Source organism: Macrotis lagotis, chromosome 3, assembly GCF_037893015.1.
Source record: "Macrotis lagotis isolate mMagLag1 chromosome 3, bilby.v1.9.chrom.fasta, whole genome shotgun sequence".
NCBI classification, from domain to species: Eukaryota; Metazoa; Chordata; class Mammalia; order Peramelemorphia; family Peramelidae; genus Macrotis; species Macrotis lagotis.
This window is the reverse complement of record NC_133660.1, coordinates 2,600,331-2,615,498: the sequence shown is the minus strand read 5'-3', so window position 1 is coordinate 2,615,498 and position 15,168 is coordinate 2,600,331. Positions and strand designations below refer to the sequence as shown.

At 37.0% G+C, this 15,168-nt stretch overlaps 1 protein-coding gene and 1 pseudogene across 4 annotated transcripts in view; one reads left to right on the top strand and one right to left on the bottom strand.

The window, feature by feature from the left end:
• The window catches only part of GRID2 (glutamate ionotropic receptor delta type subunit 2), a 1,800,826-nt gene that overhangs the window by 23,314 nt on the left and 1,762,344 nt on the right, over nt 1–15,168 (bottom strand). The gene's annotated exons all lie outside the window — the stretch shown is intronic.
• LOC141515943 (protein-L-isoaspartate O-methyltransferase domain-containing protein 2 pseudogene) lies at nt 10,440–11,552 on the top strand (annotated as a pseudogene).

Sequence of the window (15,168 nt, the reverse complement as noted above, 5' to 3'; positions counted from 1 at the left end):
TGATGTTGGACTTGATCTCTTGTCTTCTTGACTCTGTTGGCTATGCCACCATTTTAATGGAATAAAATCTCAATATGAGGTAACAGTGGTATAAAGCAGGCAGAAAAATGAATGTTATTTTAGACTACTTTAAGACAAGAAAAGTAACCAGAATGATGGAGAAGAAAAGGATAGGGAACCGTCCTCAAGTATTGGAAAGGCTTTCATGTGGAAGAGTGGTTAGAGGGGGGGGAAAATGAGGGGAAAAGAGGAAAGTTACAGAAGTATATTTAATTTTGGTTCAAGGAAAAATGTTTCTACTAATTCAAAGTATCCCAAGGTAGAATGGAGAGCCTCCCTTCACTGAAAGTCTTCAAAATGGGTGACTACTTGTTGAGATGCTTTAATATAAAAGGTCTCTGTGAATTATCAAGTTGATAATTTCTCAGTTTTAGGACGAGATGAAGGAGGCTTTTCAGGGGACATGGAGAAGGGGATGTGCTGAAGGAGAATGAGATGACCCCCCCCCCCACCTTGGCCCTGACCCTTTCTGCTATCCACAACAGAGAATCCTTTATTTTCTTTCTCATATGCCTCATATTATCCACCCAGTCACCTGAACTTTAACCATGTCCCCCGGAATCTCATTTTTTCTAGATCACAGCAACCCTGAAACTTATATTCACTGGTACCCCCGGCCCCTGAGACCCCCTTTTACTTTCTGATTGGAGATGGTAGAGTGTATCCAGAGAAGAACTCCTTCTATATCCTCCATTTAATGTGGACATCTAAGCCAGTCATCTCTTCAGTTCTCACCTGGTTGAACTCCTCTGGATACCATATTCTTGTGCCAGATAAGTTCCTTATCTCTCATCACCCTCCCCACTATTATCTTCCCCTTTATACTACTAGATTGTGAGCTCCTTGAGGGGACAGACTGATTTCTACTTTTCTTTGTGTCTCTGGTGCTTTCCAATGTACTTGGCACATCATAAATCTATAAATCTATATGTGTATAATATGCACATATGTGCACACATACATACATATCTATAAATGTTTATTAACTAACCACTCATGCATTCCAGTGGGCAGGCAAGGCTCATACATAGACTATTTGAGACACAACTTAAGTGAGTAGATAGTAATGTTTTGTTGACTATTTATGAAGCTGAAGAGCATGTGGCATTGTGGCATCATAAGTCAAAGGTCATTCCCAAAGATTGAGAACCACTGTTCCAACCTCATGAATTGACTCTCTGCAAACTGCTATGATATAGAGAGATCACCGTCAATTCATTTCACATTTCTCTCTCTCTCTCTCTCTCTCTCTCTCTCTCTCTCTCTCTCTATGAGGCTGAAGGCTTGCCCAAAGGGCTGGTTACCTGCTGCTGTGGAGCCAGACCTTGCTACCTCCCAGGTTGACTGGGGTTCTGTCTACTGAAATATAGAACAGTTACTTGTAAGCTCTTGAAGGTATAACCAAGGCAGTGAGCAAGTCTGGCGAGCAATGGGAAGGCTATCCGAGTTTGACAGGGAAACTGTGAGGATGAGTAGATGAAACGAGTAGGAAGCTGCCTTAGGAGTCAGGGATCACACCGGGCACTCCCATGACCGCCGAATCTGCCCTGAATTAGCTTCGTTCAGTTTGACGGCTAGAGCTGGATTGACAATGAGAATGTTTTTATTTTAATATATCCTATTCACTAGCCCTAGATCTCTGCCAACTTGAGAGTGAGTGTGGCATTGAAAGGCCTTGTCACTGTATAGCAAATTCACAGCCATACAGGAAGAAACGTAGTAAATCATTGTCCTTTCAATGAAAGCGGCAATCAATCATGGCACACAAGCATTTTTCCCTCTGCAACCAATAACTGCCTGGAACTGCAGGAGACCCATTATAACAATGAGAATTGGATGCAGACAAAATAAAGATGAATAAAACCGTTGTCTCATAAAACAGAAACATAAGGCTAGTTATAAAAAAAACACTCTTCCTAACCCAAGATGGGGGAATCTTATTCAGCTACCAACTGGAGATCAACAAACACCCCACCTGATGGATTTGTTTGCTGGATTATTGAAGGGCATATAACTCTTTCCAAGCCATTTTCACTAAATCACCTTGTAAGGTTTAGTCCAGACAGAGAAGCAATTGTTGAGGGTAGGAGGTAAAGAATCCTGAAGGTACAATAAAATCTTCCATCTGCTTCCAGTAAATATATGTGTAATATGTATTGATCAGACCTGTACGTTCATTGATCTGTGGAACCGCTTTGCTGATCAACAACTCGTATTATAATTTACAGTTTCAGTTGATTGGAACCCTGAGAAGTTAAATGACTTCACTAGGGCTAAATAGTCAGTATATGTCAGATATAGCACTTGAACCTGGGTTTTCCTGACTGTGAGACTGGTTCTCTATGAATATTGCCATTGCTGTCTTTTAAAAAAGAAAAACCATAAAGAAAAGACAACTTGAAAAAAGATTACATCTGATACAATGTTACTTTCCTCTGTTGTAATTCTATACCTAAAACTGAGAGAACTCAGGAATGTTTTATCATGTTTTCTGGGACAAAAGTCTAATTTAAGTAAAATTATCTTTTTAGGAATATTTTAGTTCACCTTATTTTGGTTAATCTGTTATTCTTCTAGTCCTACTTACTTCATTTGAATCAATTAAAGAAGTCCACTTAATGTTTTTGTGAATGTCATTTTGTACAGAGCAATAAAATATTCTTATAGTTATAAACTGCAGTATGGTCAGCAATTAATTCATCCACTGATACTCATATTGTTTCCAGGTTTTTTCTATTTTTGCTGCCACAAAAGTTCCACTAGAAATATTTTGTTATATTTGAGACCTTTCTTTTTTTGTCTTTGTTTTGTCTTTTTCTTTTTAGCTTTTTTGCAAAGCAATGGGGTTAAGTGGCTTGTCCAAGGCCACACAGTTAGGGAATTATTAAGTATCTGAGGCTGGATTTGAACTCAGGTACTCCTGACTCCAGGGTCAGTGCTCTATCTAATGTACCACCTAGCTACCCTGTCTTTTTTGTCTTTATAATAGGATATCTGACTCAAAAAGTATGGACAATTTAGTGACTTTTCTCAAAATAATTTCAAAATGTTGTTTGTCCTTCATTCTTGAAGAAGGCAATGACATCAGTAAAGGTGATGTCATGACAAGCACACGAACTGGATTTGAGTGAGGGGGGGCTGTGTTAAGTCCTCAGTCTTACTTTCTCCTCCAGAGACATCTGGGTCCAATGGCCAGATATCAGGGTTACGTGACTTGACCAAGATCACACCAAGATCACAGTAGCAATTGTCTGAGGCTGGATTTGAACTTCCATCTTCCTGACTCCAAGGCACGCTCTATCATCTGCATCACCAAGCTATCCCTCAGTAGTTGAAGTCAATAACTATCTAGCTCATTTCAAAGTGATATTAAGACACACAAACCAATTCACAGTTCCACCTATAGACAAAAGTATTTCCATTTTATTGTTTGCCAAATTCATGGGTGTGAAGTGAAACCCCAGAGGTATTATTGATAGTTTATAATTATTCGTTTGACAACTGTTAGTCTATATATCCTTCAATCAGTTACATATGGAAAAACAGACTTTTAGCTTCCATGTACACATCAGTTCTTGACATAAACAAAAATTAACAAGTAAGCAATGATTTCTAATCACCAAATTAGATAGAATGACATCCTTGACATTTTTGAATTAACTGCCGTCCTGAATATTCTCTCCTCTTAGCCTTTGGTAATATACCTCTCTTTTGGTTTTATTCCTCCCTTTCTGACCACCTCATTTTAATCTCCTTTGTTAGATTATCATCTGTATTATGACTTAGGTTATTTTGTTTATATCTTTATATGAATGTGTTGTCACTTCTTATGGAATATAAACTACTTGCACATATATTTTTACATATATCTCTGAATTTCAACACCTACCGTGGTGGCCTTTAATAATCACTTGTTGATTGATGAATATTAAACTTTCATCAAAGATATAGGAAATAGAGATTTTTTTCCCCATTCAATAACTTGTTTTCTTATTCTACCTATTTGCTTCCATTCGTGCAAAAAAATTTTGAATTTTGTTATTAAATTGTCTTTTATTTTTATTTTTATAATGATCTATTGCTTGTTTAATTAAGAATTTTCACAGCTATAGATATGAAAATTACTCTTTAGCATACTCCTCTAATTTTGGTCCTGGTTTTGAGTTTTTATATTTAGAATCTGAGCTTATGTTACTATGCTTTCTGCCAATACATTTTTTAATTCCCCCAAAAGTTTTTGTTGAATACATAGTCCTTCTGTAAGTCCATAGTTATTGGTGGTTTTGGACAAACATTGGACTACTCTGTTCAGTTTTGGTATGCCACATGAAGATTAGATTAGATTAAATGAAGGATTTGTCCTTAGGATATGTAAGACGCTTGGATAAGAGAAAAAAGAAAAAAGTTCCTCTCTTCAAGAAGCTTAAACATTGATTGGAAGAAGACAATGATTGAAAGGACTGAATAGGGGAAAGGAAAGTGACTCATTGGAGCACTGGGCAAATTGTAGATGATTTGAGCAGTTCTTTAAATAGTAGTTCTAGGGAAGTAATTCACCAAGAGGAGCTATTTGTAGGGCTAAAGACATTCTCGGCATGAGAAGTCACCTGGGATGGATAGGTCCAGAGAATCAGGAGCAAAACTAAGTTTCTACTGTCTTATAGTCTGAGATTTAGTAAAGACATGTTTCTTTCATTTCTACTTTATTATTTATTATTCATTTTTTCCTTTGGATTTGACAAATTTTCTTCTTCAAAATGAATTTTTTTTTTTACTATCACATTGTGATTTGATACAGTACTACATCATATTTAGGTAGCACCATAATGGTTTATTATATTGACTCAACTGAATCATGAACAATGGACATATCTCTCTAATTATTCATCCATTTTTGATCCTGTGACACAGTGTTTTGTAATTTTATTTCTGAAAAGTCTAAATCTGGAGTATTTTGTAGTTATTTTGAATAGAATTTCATATTGTATTATCCCCTCTTTTGTGATGGAGGAGATATTATATGAAAATTCTAATGATTCTTATGAATACATTTTAGATACTGAATCATTCTAGGACTTCCTAATGGTGATCCTATCGAATTTATTGTTATTTCATTTTGGGTTTGGGGATCACTACCTTTATTATATTTATTTTGCTATATATTCTTGATTTTTGAATTTTTATGAATTTTATGAACTTTATGAATTTCATGTTTGGTTTATCTTCCAGGTGGATGGGTTCATGATTTGGAAAATATATTGGAACGTATGGGTAAAGGATTAGCTAACCCTCAGGAATTACTTCTGTCTCTGTTTAGATCAGTTACATTGTGAGAACTAGGGTAAAAATTAGTACAAATCTGGAAAACATAATAAAGAGAAAATTATGTCATGCAAATAAAACAACTCCACCCTTACTTAAACAAACCTTGTTGATGTCAAAATCAACCAAATAGGAATAAAAATATAGATACTATTTAGACTAATTTCATATGATAGTTTAATATAAATAAATTTCCACAAAGAAAAAAATGAAAAGAACTTACAAAACTATACCCTCATGACACTGGAGCAGTAGAGGATAAAACAATTTTAAAAGTTTGATGAAAGACAAAGTCACTGCAAGACTGAAACTGGAAAGAATACCACAAACAGATGAAAGATTTGCAAGATTATTATATCATCAAAGATCTTTTTTTTTTTATCATCAAGGACACTGGAGCTACTATACTAGGATTCCAACCTCACAGTGATAGGTATTTTTCTAGATAGGTAAAAATGGAACTGAAGGAAAAACAAAAGAGCAAAGTATGTACAGAAGAGGCTTGTGATGAAGGTGACATAGTTGTGAGGATGGTGGGGATTTGATTTTTTTTTTAGATTAATGAAAAAAAGACATTACTTATGCTAACAGAGGGGAATACCTTAGAATTTATTATTATAAAATGACAGAGGATCAACAACTATTGAACTCTATCCCTATTACTTTCCAATTTAAATAAGATTTTAATGAGAATAATCTACACTAACATTGAAAGTATTCTTGATATGGACGTGAGAAGGAAGCATGCAGGTTTTTGCAAATGATATTCTCCCATAGACCATATCTATATCAATTGACTGAAATGCATAAAGATTTCAACATCCCATTTTGCTTATTGCTTAGCTATGAAAAATATCTTTTAGTGTAGAACTCATATAAACACATTTTATAATTTTTTCCAATCTCGATATTTTAGTTGCTTCAGTTATTTTTTCTTTTTAAGATATCATTCAAATATCTAGCTTCTCCCTGATAAATACCTTATTTTTAAATAACTTTGCTAAGTGATTTCCTTAACTACTTTTAACTTTTCCAAAATATCTTTGTACAAACTGCTTTCTACAAGAGTTTATCTCTTTTTTTATACCACAGACCATTGCATTCTGAACATCTGAAACCTGAAATTAGTTTTATTTTAAGCTTTTTATTATAGCATTGAAACATTTAAAACTCAAAAGATGTTCTCTTTGGAGCTGTAAGAGAAAGAGACTTTTGTCTGTTCTGTCCATTACAGGTAATGGAGTGGAGAAAGTTACTTAGGGACCACTGGTTCTTTTGAGTAGAGATTAAACATTTTTTGCATTTGAGTGAAATCATTGGCTACATCATCCTTCCTATAAAAGCAGGTCATTCTGCAGCTTCTAGTTGAATGCTCTGGCCACTAAATATCAGGAGGAAAGCTAATTTTAATGAACACCCACCCTCCCACCCCCACTCATACACACTCAAATACACACACACAAACACATACACTTGAATAAAACAATGAGCAAGCAAAATATTCTTTCCCATCTCTGTAGCTCTGAAACCCTTGGTTATTTGACCTGCAAAATTACCAAAAACAAGTTCTATGTCATACTTTATGATTACAATTTATTTTCTGTCCTCAAACTCAAGGAGCATAGTATTGAGATACAATAGTAGGGTTATCTCCCCCTACCCCCATTTTAAAAAATGAAACAAACAAATTGGAAGTACAGAGGAAGTAAAGCAATTTGCCTTTTGCCATCTCATTTCTAGAAGCTAGGTCTTTTGACTATCAGTGCTTTTTTTATTCTTCAATTTTGTAGGGAATGTTTTGAGGACATTTGAAAATTTATATTTCTCTATGAATATTTTTAAATATTAAAAATGAAGGGGTGGCTAGGTGGTGTTAGGGGAGGCTAGGTGGCATAGTGGATAAAGCACTGGCCTTGGAGTCAGGAGTACCTGGGTTCAAATCCGGTCTTAGACACTTAATAATTACCTAGCTGTGTGGCCTTGGGCAAGCCACTTAACCCCATTTGCCTTGCAAAAAAAAAAAAAGTAGAAATAGTTTCTAGTCTCTCAAAAAAACCCAACAATAACTAATGACAACTGACTTTTCTAAACTTTCTGCTTTGATTTTTTTGAACAAGGCAGTGAGAATTTCTGACTTCAAATCCTGTTCTTCCCTTCAAGTTGCTAATTTTTGTAAGATCCTTCCACATGAAAAATGCATTTTGATTTAATCACACAAAGGAGCAATTTCTGTTATGAAATCCAGTTAAGCTAATGACCATTCTTCCAAATGATTCTAGTATTTATAGGTAATTTTATGTGACTCTTTACACATTTATTGTTTGAAAGTTTTTACATGATTATGGTCTATTATGATCAAAATGTGATAAAAAATTTTAGACAGCCTTTTAATATTGATTCTTTTAGAGATCTCTCTACAAAAAACATCTTGAAAGTCATCCATCCATCTAAATAGGTCATGGATCTAGAATATGAAAGGACCTCTGAGGCCACCTAGTCTAATCCCTTCAAATTACAGATAAGAAAACTGATAGCCCTTAGAGATTTAGTGCTTGGCCCCAAGTCCAATCAAGCCATAAGCCTCAGAGTAAGATTGTAAATGGGTCATCCATTTCCAGGACAAGCTCTTTTCATTGCCTTATGCTATTTTACTTTAGGCAGATAAGGTTTCTAAATCAAAAGGTGTAAACATTTTCTTACATAGTTCCAATTTAAAAAAAAAACCCAGAATAATTGTATCAATGCAGTTTTGCCAATAATCTATTATGGGATCTACATTTTATGCCACAAAATACCTCCTGACCTCATTCATTGAGGGAAAAAGAAATTTGAAAGGAAACTTGATATTTTTGCTTGCTTGGCAATATTTTTGCTGTATTTCTAAAAAGGCATATGCTATCTAAGATTCAAAGTTTTGCTGAGGCCATCTACCACAGAACTCTCTCACAAAGAAGGTCAAGACCAATTAAAAGACCACTAAAAAGCTAAAGAGAGAATTAAAAAGTGGGAAGCAAGATAACAGCGTACTTTTCACCAAATAAAATGCTAGAGTTGACAAGTAGAAAACAGTAGGGAAACATAAAAGAACAGAAATGGACAATCCACAGGTGCTTTGTACATTTTACACGTTTGACAGCATAGTCCTAGGAGACCAGGTTTTTCTGGTGAGCCAAAATAAGCATGTACAGAAGGGCCAAAGGCATTCATTTCATATTTTTATTGGAAATTTTGTTTGTGGAATGTGAATCCTGCCGGTATGAGTGAATCAACATGGCACCAATGATTGGTGAATGTTATTTTTGGGAGAAGGTGGCACAGTTTTACTATAGAGCAATTTTCAAAAGTCAAAAGAACTAAACAATTTACTCATCTTGGTAGAGTATGACTCAGTGCTTGCTTTTTGACCAGGTGAGAGATCTTATATTTAGAACCAAGAACTAAAATTCCTAAATTTAGATAGGTTTTTAGTTAGATGGTTGGTCACTTTGTATATATGTATTACATATGTATATATGTGACTATATAGGCACCATTTATAAAAGTAATCTACTAAATTGTAGAGGGACTATGAATCACTAGAGATACTAACACAATTATGTATCTTATTGCAATAATACTTTATCTAAATAATAATATATCTAACTTATTAAAACCCTTTCTCTTTAGGATTTTTTATGTTTCAGAATAATTTTTCAATTTTAGGGTAGTAAGTTGCTGATGATTTTATTACCATTATTGCCATAAATTTTCACTGTCTTTCACCAGGATCTCATTGTGGCATGCTGCATTCCTTTTTTAAAAATTGTTAATTTATGAAACAAAAGAAGCATTTCAATGACTATCATAATAAAAACAATATTTTCATATGAAAGTATAAATCTATGATGTAGTCCTGAATTCAAATAAACAATATGAGATTATATCAATTTTTCTTCCCATGCCTAACCACCTGCTCTAGAGATGTTTAGCATTAGACAGAGGTGTGCATATACATTTCTCTATCTCTGTCTCTATCTATCTGACTATCTGATTATCTGTCTGACTATACAGAATTCTTGAGGGTCAGGCCAGAAAAGTACAAGCTCTGTCAGCTTTAAACAGCTGCGAAGACTTTGAGTGAAGACGCAGGGATGGACTTTGTCAGGTGTGGGACACCCCAGCTAGGATCAGAGAAATTTGCTTCACCACACTTGTTGATACCCCATGTAGGAAGTGTAATCCTACAATTTTGCACATGACTTTAAGGTGATTTTTTAATTTTGCCTCTCACATCTCACAGGTGTTTGAGAATTTATCAACAATGGAGTGCCAGCCGCGGAGCCCGAGGGCAGGGGCGGGCAGGGGCGGGCAGGGGCGGGCAGGGCAGGGCAGGGCAGGGGCGGGCAGGGCAGGGCAGGGCAGGGGCGGGCAGGGCAGGCCCCAGCGGGGCCCAGACCCAGGACAGTAGGCCGCCGCCCGAGCTAGACCCGCTGGCCCGGCGGCCGAGGATGTGGGGGCTCGGGAGCCCGGGCCGCTGGGGAGGGGGCCGCCGCTTGTCCCCCGGGGCCCGATGCCCCCGGCGAGGCCTGGGGAAGCCCCTTCCCCCAGCTGTGGCACCGCGGGGGCGTCCGGGCGCCTCCGGCCGGGCCACCCTGGGCAAGTCCCCGTGGGGAGCTGCTGCCCCCGCGGGAGCGCCCCCGGCCCAAGGCCCCGGAGCGGGGTGCCCCGGCCCGGGCGCCGTCCCCGGGGAGCCAAGGTCAAACGGGGCAGAGGCGGGATTCGAACCCCTGCACTTCCGATCCCCGTCCCCCAGCACCGCTCCCGACAGTTCCTCCGGTGCTGGGGCGCCGCTGACAAGTGGTGTGGATTACGGGGATCAACAGCCCGGAGGCAGCCCCGACACCCCGACCCTCCCGAGCACCCGCCGGCCCCTCCCGGGAGTAAAGTCGGCCTCGGCCGCTGAGCTTGGCCTCCCCGCAGCTCCTAGCCGAGGCAGTTTTAGGTTGGCCGTCTCCGAGTCGAGCATGCAGGTAGTTCTTGGCTTTCTGTGACTTCTTAGTAATTGGAGCTCTTCTTAAGCATTATCCTCGAAAATGGGAGGTGCCGTCAGTGCTGGAGAAGACAATGATGAGCTAATAGATAACTTGAAAGCAGCACAGTATATCCGGACAGAGCTGGTAGAGCAAGCATTTCGAGCTATTGATCGAGCAGACTACTATCTTGAAGAATTTAAAGATAATGCCTATAAAGACTTAGCCTGGAAACATGGCAATATTCACCTTTCTGCCCCATGCATATATTCAGAAGTGATGGAAGCTCTGGATCTACAACCTGGACTTTCATTCTTGAATCTCGGTAGTGGCACTGGTTATCTCAGTTCTATGGTTGGACTCATTTTAGGCCCTTTTGGTGTAAACCATGGAGTAGAACTTCATTCAGACGTGATGGAGTATGTCAAGCAGAAACTGGACTCTTTCATCAGAACAAGTGATAGCTTTGACAAGTTTGAATTCTGTGAACCTTCCTTTGCTACGGGCAACTGTCTGGAAATTTCTCCAGATTGTTCTCAATATGATCGTGTTTATTGTGGTGCTGGAGTTCAAAAAGAACATGAAGATTACATGAAGAGTTTGCTTAAAGTTGGGGGAATTCTTGTCACGCCACTAGAAGAAAAGCTGACTAAAATAACTCGAACAGGTCCTTCTGCTTGGGAGACCAAAAAGATTTTGGCTGTTTCTTTTGCTCCTCTCATCCAGACCAGTCATTCAGGAAAGTCAAGACTTGTGCAATTACCTCCATTGGCTGTTCGGAGCCTCCAAGATTTAGCTCGAATTGCAATCCGAGGAACGATTAAAAAGATAATTCATCAAGAAACAATGAGCAAAAGTGGAAATGGACTGAAAAACCCACCCAGGTTTAAGCGTAGACGAGTTCGAGGCCGTCGAATGGCAACTATTGTCTTCTTGGACAAAGAAGTCTTCGCCAGTCCTATTTCCAACCCATCTGATGACAACAACAATTGTGAGGATGTGGAAGAAGAAAGAAGGGAAGAGGAGGAAAAAAATGTTCCTGAAATGAAGCCATATCCTCCCGTAAACTTTCTGAGAGAAAAGGTCTTGAGTCTGCCCCTTCCTGATCCTCTGAAATATCACCTGCTTTATTACATAGAAAAATAAGTCTTCTATTTATATTAAGAAAAAGATACATAAGGGGGGGAAGTGGTGAGAGCCTGACAACATGTATATGACTTCCTTACCTGCTAACATGGGTCACCCCTGGCATAGATTGGCTGGAGAATGTGACTGCTGTATACTTAAACATCCTCATTTTTTTCTCCTAGTTTCTTGGTGGTGTGCTAATTTTTTTTAATCTTATAGCAGGATTTCCTTTAAAAGTGACCTGGTGAACGCCTAGAAACAACTATTTCTTCCATTGAGGGGAAAGAAAATCACTTCAATAAGGCTGTTTTATATTTCAGCCATGCTTTAAAACTAAACTCCAGTTTAAAATGTTTCTAGGCAGCACCCTAAAGACTACTCTGCAACAAAGATGCATAAAATAGTATATATTGTGTAATTAAAATGAAAACTGCTGATTCAAATAAAAAAAACAATGGAGTACCAATGCTACTGAAATTGTAGATCCTTGAAGTCTTAATCCATTTAGTAAAAACAGGGTAGCTAATAAAAAAGATTGACTAAGCAATTTGTCCAATGCAACAAATTGTGCAATAACTAAGACCTGCACCTAAATAGTGGTCTCTGTATCTTACTTCTGTGTTTCCTTTAGCAGCAATGAATGAATTGAATTTTTCTTTATCCTATGCTTTTGATTCTAAAGGAAGAATAGCTAACACATTGGATTATAGGGGAATATCAAATAACTCTCATGGCCATTTGATTTGTTCAGAAAGAGAAAGGTATTGTAAAGATTATGACAAATTCTATAATCTGGTACCAATGCTTACATAGGGATAGAAGTTATTTTCTTGCTACCAAAATGTATTAAGGGAAGAATATAGAATGAAGGTCACCACATTGTCTGATCCTTAAAATGATTCTCCCAATGAGGAAACTCAGGGCATGATGATATTGAAAGGAACTTTACCAAAATTCCACATAATACTTTGTAGACTTGCTAAGTAGAGACTCTAGGATGTCTTAAAAAAGGAACCTAGAGGGGTGGCTAGGTGGTGCAGTGGATAGAGCACCGGCTCTGGAGTCAGGAGTACCTGAGTTCAAATTGGCCTCAGACACTTAATAATTACCTAGCAGTGTGGTCTTGGGCAAGCCACTTAACCCCATTTACCTTTTGAAAACCTAAGGGGGGAAAAAAGGAACCTAGAAGAGTGACTTTGGGATATGATATTAGTTAAAAGTAATTTCAGACTATAATTTAGATAAGGTGAAAGTTCACAATAGCAGGAGGAGAAGGACACTAAAAACAGACTTAAAAATGCCTCAGGTTTTCTTTGATTAAGTAATTAGATGTTAACCTGATAAAAGAGCTAAAGGTGACCCCATGGGGCAGGCAAGATAAAGAGTTGAAGCATAACAGAAGGTGGCAGATGTCCAAAGGTAGCTGTATGGATGAAGACCAGTGGATGAAGGCAAAGTAAAGTCCAGTGATGGAGCTATGTCAAAACAGTGGTACAGAAAGAAGAGAAAAGCAGAGGACCATATTTTAGTGGAGAAAGCAATTTTCCTGATGACATCACTAGAGAATATGAGACTTGATAACAGGAACTATCCCAGACACTATGACTCCATGCATTTCCTATGTGTGTATTTTGGCATTCACGTTCCTTTACATATAAATTCTGTCTGTGTGTCACTTCCTTAAATGCTGGTATAATTAAAAAGTGGGCTGTGTTTATCCCTATATATACAGAGAAAAATTTTCATATAATCTAATATAATGTTTAAAGGAAGACTAGCTAACACATTGGATTATAGGGATAAATATCAAGTTATACATGGGCTCTGAAATTCAATTTGAAAGCTGAGGGAGGATGATTAGTTAACTTATGGATCCCCCCCAAAAAAAAGAAAAAAAAAGGATTTTGGGATTTTAGTGGAGAGCAAACTCAATTTGAGTGAACAGCTAAAAAAGAATGATGTATATTTTGGCTACATTAAGTTGTTTAGCTTCCTGGAATAGAGAGGTGTATAGACCACACTGTTTTGTGTCTTGGTCAGATCATCTCAAAAGGATTATGTTCATTTCTGGGCACTTGGGAGCATACAAAGGAGCATACCATCCAGAGTGGTGAAAAGCTTTGAAATCATGTCGTATGGGATTAATTGCAGATGTGAATGTTTAACTTGGAGAAATCTCAAAGGGATCATGGCAGCTGTTTTCGAATATTTGTAATGAGAACTGTAATGAAGAAGAAGGATTAGACTTATCTTATTTGGTCCCAGAAGAAGGAGTGATAAATTGTAATTACAATGAAATAAATTTAAGTTTGATATAACATTCCACATGTAGAATGAACTGCTTTGGAAGGCATGGACTTACTTTCTTGTCATTGTTAGATTAGGCAAGCAGGTTAGATAGACACTTCTGGATTATGCTGTAGTGGGTACTCTCTTTGAGGGTATGAGATAAGCTAGATGGTTGCTAGGATTCATTTTAAATCCAAAATTCTCATTCTTTTTTATCTTGGTATTTCTTTTTTAATTTAATTTTTATTATATGGAATAAAACAAATGTTTTTATAATAAAAAAATTATGATTGTACATAAAACTGTCAATCAACTATATCCTTTCAAATATACAAAATTACCATGTACATTTCTTTTTCTTCTCCCTTCCTGGAGATGGCTACCATCAGACACACACATAGATACACACATACACACATATAAGAAAAAAACACTATTTCTATTGATGAACTGATAAATAGAAGTATATATATATAAATTATTCTAAATATACTTCTATTTATCAGTTCATCTATGGATGGAAATAGTGTTTTTTCTTATATTCTTTATAGTTAATTTAGGTATTTATAATAGACAACATATTTCCTCAAAATTATTCTTAAAATAATATTGTTAATACAACATACAATGTTCTCTTGATTCTGTTCATTTTGCTCTTCATTATTTCATGTAAATCTTTTCGTGTTTTTCTAAAAATTATTGCACTCATAAGTTCCTATAACAGTAGAACTCCATCACAATCATATAGCACAGCTTGTTCAGACATTTCTCAGCTGATCAAATTGAGCACCCTTTCAATTTCCAGTTCTTTGCCACCAAAAGAGGACAGCTATAAACATTTTAGAACATATAGGTTCTTTCCTTTTTTCCCCTAATCATCTTTGGATGTGGATCAAATAGTGGTATTGTTAGATCAATGGGTAGTAGCAATAACTCTTTGGGCATAACTACAGATTGCTCTTCAAAATGGTTGGATCGTTCTACAATTTCACAGACAATAACTCGATAGCCCATATTTCCACATACTTTCTAGCATTTCTTACTTTCCCCTTCTTTCATTTTAGCCAAACTGGTAGGTATAAAATGATATCCAAAGTTTTTTTTATCTGTGTTTCTCTAATCGATAATGATTTAGAACATTTTTAATATGACTGTAAATTATTTAAATTTCTTCATTGAAAAACTGCTCATTCATTTCCTTTTACCATTTGCCAACTGGAGAATAACATTCTTATGGATATGACGAAGTTCTAATTACTATTTGTGAATTTCCCTCCATCTTATTTTTACTCACTCTTTTCCTCCTCGGTCTCTCTTTTTACCCTATCTCTGTTATTTTATCTTTCTCCCCAACCCTTCT